The sequence below is a fragment of the Portunus trituberculatus genome, chromosome 9 (genome assembly GCF_017591435.1).
Source record: "Portunus trituberculatus isolate SZX2019 chromosome 9, ASM1759143v1, whole genome shotgun sequence".
Taxonomy (NCBI): domain Eukaryota; kingdom Metazoa; phylum Arthropoda; class Malacostraca; order Decapoda; family Portunidae; genus Portunus; species Portunus trituberculatus.
In genome coordinates this window covers 13,964,341-13,971,342 of record NC_059263.1, presented here as the reverse complement: position 1 = coordinate 13,971,342, position 7,002 = coordinate 13,964,341, and the positions used below count along the sequence as shown (strand labels likewise).

The 7,002-nt window shown below is 38.8% G+C and overlaps 2 long non-coding RNA genes across 6 annotated transcripts; one reads left to right on the top strand and one right to left on the bottom strand.

Annotated features, from left to right (window-relative positions):
* The first annotated feature begins 71 nt into the window (after positions 1–71).
* LOC123501536 lies at positions 72–2,470 on the top strand. Of its 5 annotated transcripts, none has more exons than XR_006673659.1 (3): positions 72–88; positions 1,362–1,710; positions 1,992–2,470. It is a non-coding gene; the product is annotated as an uncharacterized LOC123501536 (long non-coding RNA). The 5 variants fall into 5 exon arrangements; XR_006673658.1 differs by having other exon boundaries at positions 74–88; positions 1,359–1,710; XR_006673656.1 differs by lacking the exon at positions 72–88 and adding an exon at positions 475–885 and having other exon boundaries at positions 1,359–1,710.
* A 645-nt stretch (positions 2,471–3,115) lies between these two features.
* On the bottom strand, positions 3,116–5,616 carry LOC123501555. The gene is made up of 2 exons (XR_006673665.1): positions 5,516–5,616; positions 3,116–5,310 (listed from the first exon to the last, which is right to left on the bottom strand). It is a non-coding gene; the product is annotated as an uncharacterized LOC123501555 (long non-coding RNA).
* Positions 5,617–7,002: the final 1,386 nt, after the last annotated feature.

Here is a 7,002-nt window from a genome sequence, read left to right as displayed (position 1 = left end):
TGTAAGTCCAGTGTCCTGTCACCAGTTTGGTCATAGTTTGTGTGTTGGTCTGGTGTTGCTTGTGGCGTTGTTGTTATAAGCCGGGAAGGTATGTTAGACACGGTATAGAGGTGGTGACGTTGTGTGTGTGTGTGTGTGTGTGTGTGTGTGTGTGTGCGTGCGTGCGTGCGCGTGTAGTGAAGGACCTATACCTGTTTCTCATGAACAGGAGTATTTTAAAGTTCCGTGCTGTTTGAGGATAGGAAGTGTTGCCTGACATTTCGTGGAACTATTTGTTTATAGTGTATTTAAGATCAGTTTGCGGTTTCGTAACGGTTAATCAGTATTGGAAGTTAATTCAGTATTTAAGTAACGCGTTGTTGTATTAAAGGAAAGCGCCTCGTAACATCTTAGTTGAACTCGCAACTCCTTGGTGAAGCCGTGTCACGACAGGGGTGTTTATTGTTAGCTTGGCTGCAGGGTGGTTCGAGTGGCTCATACCGTGTCATTAGTGTATCTCGACCTCTCCTCACCGAGCGGTGGCGCAGATATAGGCAAAGCTCCACGAACCTTTATAGTTGTCGGATTATTTCGTTGGTTTCCAATATTTTCCTCTTGTCTCATGGTGTAAGATTTGGTTTGTACATAAATGTCCGTAGTTTACCATATAGTACGGTGTGTGGTATTTGATCCAAACGGTAGATAATGCTACCTGAAGCGTTTTAGACTTTACACTTTGATTCGTTATCAGTTTCGAACGCGTGACTTGTGTATCGCCGCCACGTAACAGCTTCATTCCTACTCGAGGTGGAGTGAGCCTGAATATCAGTGAGATTTGCAGTCTGCGATTACTAAGCTACCTTTACATTCAGAGCTTACCCAGGCCGTAATCCGTCCTTTCACCAGGTATGTTACATTAGTGTTATTGTAAGATTGTGATAGTAAGAATATGGCAAAAAACCGACTCGCATATGGATTTTCACCAGAGGAAAGTGTAGGGAGGAAACGCCTAGTGCCGAACAGGTGGTTTGAGGTGAATTTGATCCTCGGGTAAATAGAGGTGGTTGGGAGTCCGTGCACCAGGTTGGGTAACACCAGGTAGGGTTTTGGGTTAGTGGGATATCCATGAGTGTCACGATCTGGTGCAGTAAGTGCAGGAACAATAAAGTATTAAGTTTCGGCGTGTTGTGGTGCAAATGTTTAGTCCTTTTAGTAATATACGCAGTTGCATTTAATTTAGTCTCGGGTCATTCGATTATTATACTGTTCCATTTATCCGTGTGTCAGAAAGCTTTAGATTTGTCATGAAGAATGACCTTAACACAGCAGGTGAAGGATATTTCTTTAAGGCTGATTTATAACTGATAACTTTGTTGCAGCAGTGTATACAACAACGAAGTCATACCGGCCGCCCCCTAAACATGGGACAAACAAGTCTCGGGGCTTCGTGCAAGAGATGGAACACGTCTCGGCGCATGTCTGGCACCGACGTCCCTACATCTGCGCACTTCCAACTTGGTAGAATCACATCGGTTCCACCCGAGGAACTCCTTAGCCACACCGGTTGTCTAGAGATCTGTACGCGCCCAAGCGTCTGAGAAGCCTCGGTATCCTCATCCGTGTCCATGTGATAGCAGTCCATCTCCAGGTCGTCCGTCCTCTTCAGAAGAGGACGCACGCCGCGGAGGCGTGTGGTCCGGCACAGGCCGTTTTAACTCCTTCATTGGAGGCGTAAGTTACCATGAATAGGTGTTAAAGGTAATGTAACGAGGGTGATGGAAGCAAAACTTGTAAGGTTTGTAATCGTCACAGAATAAGGAATGCGGGGATTTAAAGAAAGTGAGGTTGAGATAATTATTACAAATTAGTGTTCCATGTGTGTTCGGTGGTGGATAAATGGCAGGCACTAAACATTTAACAGGGCACATCCACACCACACCACCCCACACTTGTCCTACAGTTGAGGACAAGGTTGTTCATGATTAGTGTAAAAGCATAATTACATTTTACAGGTCCTGCCACTACTTAAGGGAGAACCAAACCATCGGCATCGTGTCGTAACCTGCGGCAGGAAACTGGCTCCTCTATCACTGGAGGACTCAGATTCTCGCTGCATCTTCCACGGAGGAACTGGACCCTGCCTGGCACCAGCTCTAACCTGACAACGTGGTGCTGGAGGGAAGAACGACTACCTCGCATTATCCAAACCAGCGTGTCGTAACAACCTGCGGCAGGAAACTGGCTCCTCTATCACTGGAGGACTCAGGTTCTCGCTGCATCTTCCACGGAGGAACTGGACCCTGCCTGGCACCAGCTCTAACCTAACAACGTGGTGCTGGAGGGAACAACTACCTCGCTTTATCTAACCTAACCAATACATGTTGCCATCACTCTTGTAATAGTATCACTTCTATCTGATGTGTATGTATCCACCACAAGTGTAATACTATTCCTTACTTTATCTAATCAAACCAATACATGTTGCTAATCACTCTTGTAATATTATTATCCCTTCTATCTGATGTGATGTGAATGTACCCACACAAGTGTAATGCTATTCCTTGCATGTTCTGTGATGTACCCACATAGCTGGTGTTGCTACTAATAATAAATCATGATTTGAACTGATGTACACACTTTTCTTGATCATTCTTTTTTTAGTACTTATGAACACACCTAATCCAACCCTGGAGCCTTACCTAACCTCGTATTGAAGTTTTACCTGACCAATTTAGCCCCACAAAAGCTTTTCAAGTGAGAGCTGTGAGATCATTGTAGAAATTAAAGAAAAATCTATGTACATATTAAAAAAAAAAAAAAAAACCTGTAGATCTCAGTTGACCCAAATTCCATTACAATATAAATAGCAGTTCCATTACAATGGTAGTAAAAAATGTTTGCTTGAAAAGCTAGCCCTAAAAAGATAGTGAAAACTCTAAAAACTGCCCAAAAAATTCCTAAAAAAATGCAAGAATGGCCAGAAAAATTCCTAAAAACTGGCCAAAAATGCCCCAAAACTGAAAAACCCTAAAACCTGCCCCAAAATGCCCCAAAAAACTGTGCTAAGTCATAAATACTCCGAAGAGTCTCCGGAGAAAACGCACGTGTGTATTTGGGTTAAAAATACAATGAAGAGTCTCCCTTCCTAAACTTTTATTCAACAATCAACATTTTTGTGCACAGAAACCTGAAAACTCTACAAAAATTTTCAACTTAGAATAAATTTTTACAATCAACATGAGAATATTATATAATCAACACAAGAACATTTTTGTGCAAAGAAATCTGAAAACTCTCCAAAAATTTTCAACTTAGAAAAAAATTTTAGAAAAAATTTTTACAAGAAACATTTTTGTGGACAGAAAAAAATTTTACAAACACGAGAAACATTTTTGTGCACAGAAACCTGAAAACTCTACCAAAATTTTCAACTTAGAATAAATTTTTACAATCAACATGAGAATATTATATAATCAACACGAGAAACACAAGAATAAACTTTTACAATCAACATATTTCTATGCAAAATCTGTGAAAACTCTACAAAAATTTTCAACTTAGAAAAGGAATAGCAGAACTTTGACTTACAATAATTTATCCAACATTCAACTTAAGACATTTTTTTCAAGTACTTAACTTAGAAAAGGAATAGCAGAACTTTGACTTACAATAATTTATCCAACATTCAACTTTATCCAACATTCAACATTAGAAATTTTTTTCAAGTACTTCATTACTCTGGAAATATTTTCCACTTACACAATTATTTCAAAAGTATTAGAGAAACAAAAACGTCGAAAGTTGCAATACAGACCAAGAGGCCTGCACATACATGCCAGCAGTCCATGTATGAACAGGTCTACCTCATTCCACCTATCTTTGCCATCCATATATTCCACCTATCTTTGCCATCCATATATATTTGTCTAATATAACAAGAAAATGAATATAAGAACATAATAGTATTTTGAGAGCATTTCATTACATAAGTCTTGTTAGTAGCTACTAGTTATAAAAATATCTTGAGACCATTTTTATTGGAAAGGTCTAAGAGAAACTATCAACTTTGTAAAATGGTTTCTAAAGCATTTCACAATGGCATTGCTCTCAAAACAGCATGGTGTCCCTTGTAACACTATATTGTCACCACAAATATAAAAACACAGACCATCCATCATACTGAGGCCGCATTCTACACAGTTGGCCTCAGGTCTCCCTGAATGCCTGACTGTCACCCCACTGTTGGTCTTTGGGCTCATCACTTGTCAACTTTATATATAAAGAAATAACTCCTTGACATGATTTTCTACAATTTAAATAATTTTGATATATTACTACTTTGGGAATAGTTAGACTGTATCCAAACAAAAGAAACATGACAAACAGGAGAAGATTACACATGACACATGCAGACCATGCAGGGCAAAGTTAGTTTGAATTTGGGGAAACTAGTTAGTCATCATTAAGAATATTTGTCATTAATCAATAATAAAAACTGTCAGGAATCATACTATGGTACATACAGCCAAGTTTCCCACCATGTTGACAAGAGTTTTAAGGCAGCAGTTGGGAGCACTACAAAAAGGTGAACCCTGTCTTGGCACTTGGCACAAGTCTAAAGGTTAGAGCCTGTCATAGAGGGACTTGTGTCTAAAATGCACTATTTTGTCTCAATGCGATCATGTCATTAGTTATGACAGTTTGTAGAATATGGCCCCTGAAATCCTGCACAGAACAGTGACAGCAAAGCTCTAGAAAGGTGACAAGCTTACTATCTAAACAGTCTTCTTATTCAAAAATGTATGTAGACCTAATTACACACATTTTTCCCTACATGAAAGACAGTGACATCAAGGAATGACTGGCACACTTGCCACAAAGCTACACACACACACAACTTGCAGTGTTAACTGAAATTCCACCTACAGGAAGTGCAATGGACAATGGTTCATGTCTGTAAAATGTGGACTGTTAAGAATGATGCAACTAGATCATGCTAATAAAGAAAGCCCTTTAAACAAATCTTCATAATGCAAGATCTCTTATAAGTCAATTTTATACATTGCAAATTTCATAAACAATTACTCCTTGTAGCTAAATATACGCTGACATGTAATGAAGTGATTTGATGCACAATGTTAAGTCATGAAATCTGTCAATATGAATGATGACATAATCTTTCAGTCAAAACTGTGTGAACTACTTTCCGCAAAAAAGAAAGTATGATGCTGTGAATGTTGATGCATCCTCCATCCTTGCCCCTCTCTGTCTTGCACTCTGCACACACATTTATGAAAACAGTGTGCAGTGTGCCGGTGGACCTCCAAAAGCCTGCAACAAAAAGAAAGGAGTCAACAAAAGTTAATGTTTAGCAATCATTTACCTTCATGTCATCTTATCAATCTGAAATTATTAAAACTGTTCACTTGTAATCACATTTATGGTACAGGAAGGTATATCAAAACCCAGCCAAGCAAAGTTACACTATTTGCAACAATGTCAAAATAACTACTACTTCACAACTTGTTTGCCTTACTTGGAGTGCAGCAAAGTGTGTGTGCCACTCCCTTCTTGAAACTCTGGAGCACCTTCATGTGTTCAATAAGGAGCTGGGCGGGGATACAAAGAGGGGCTTCCTCAACGTCACTCCACCAATGCAGCACGTCCTGTCGGGGAAACACAAACCCTTACTGCACTCACCAACACCCAGGGAACACGTGCAACTCAGGCATTCATCCCTCCTTACACATACAAGCACCACCACTCACAAACACACACAAACTGCACTCACCAATGCCTAACAAATAAATACAAGTCAGCCACTCATCTTTCCTTCCTCCTCAAACAGAGATGCCTCCACAAAGAAATCAATAACACACAGATTGATCACACTCATCTTTCACAGACACAAAGTCTGTACATCTTGCATATTTCCTTCATTACAAAATTTCATGAACTATTTCACTGCACACACACACACACACACACACACACACACACACACACACGAGCGCACGCGTGTGTATTCGAAGGCTTCAATACGACGAATACTTCACTACTTAAAAGAGTGTTAAATATTGAACATAAACTAGATAAATTGATAAAGGAGAATATGGGTTAAATATTGAACATAAACTAGATAAATTGATAAAGGAGAATATGGAAATGAAAGAGAATGAATGAAGAACAAGAAAAAGAGTTTATAAAACTGAGAGAAAGGATAAAAAAAAAAGTGGAAGAAAACGAAGCTAGGCTAAGAGCGGAAAACGAAGAACTAAAAAAGGAAGTAGCTAACAACAAAAAGCAGATGGAAGAAGGACTCGGTAAAGCCGAGAAAGAAAAGAGAAGCTGAATGATCTAGTGAACAAGGAAGAGGAAAGAGTACAGAACGTGATTAAAAAAGAAGTACAAGCATGGAGAGTCCAAGATAAGAAAGATAAGGCTGATTTTCAGGAGGTGATTCAAGAACAACTTAAAGAAAAAGAAGAAAATATGACAAACAAAATGATAGGAGTCCTCAAGACAAAAGAAAATCTAGTTAGAGAAATTGCAAAAAAAAAGAAGAGTGCAGTCGTATTTGGAATAAAAGAAAAAAATATAAAATATAGGCCAAAAAGAGAAAAAGAAGAAATGAAATCAGTCAAAGACCTACTGAAGAATCTAAACGACGAAGATAGGCAGAACTTGGAAGAGGAAGTAGAAGAAATAAACAGAATGAGACCATATCAAGAAGGAAAGACGAGACCAATTAAAATACTACTAAAATCACAAGCAGCAACAGAAGAAATATTATATAGAACAACAAAACTTAGAGAAACAGAAGGCTGCAAGGGTATCTATATAAAGAAAAATAGAAATGAGGAAGAAAGGAAGAGATACAATGAACTGGCAGCAGCAGTAAGGGAAAAGAATAATGAAAGGTCAGAAGAAGAAAAGAAGGCATTTTTTTGGAGAATTCTAGGAGACAGGATAAGGAAATGGTATATAACCGTGAAGGAAGAGAAAAAAATGGAACAAGTTTAA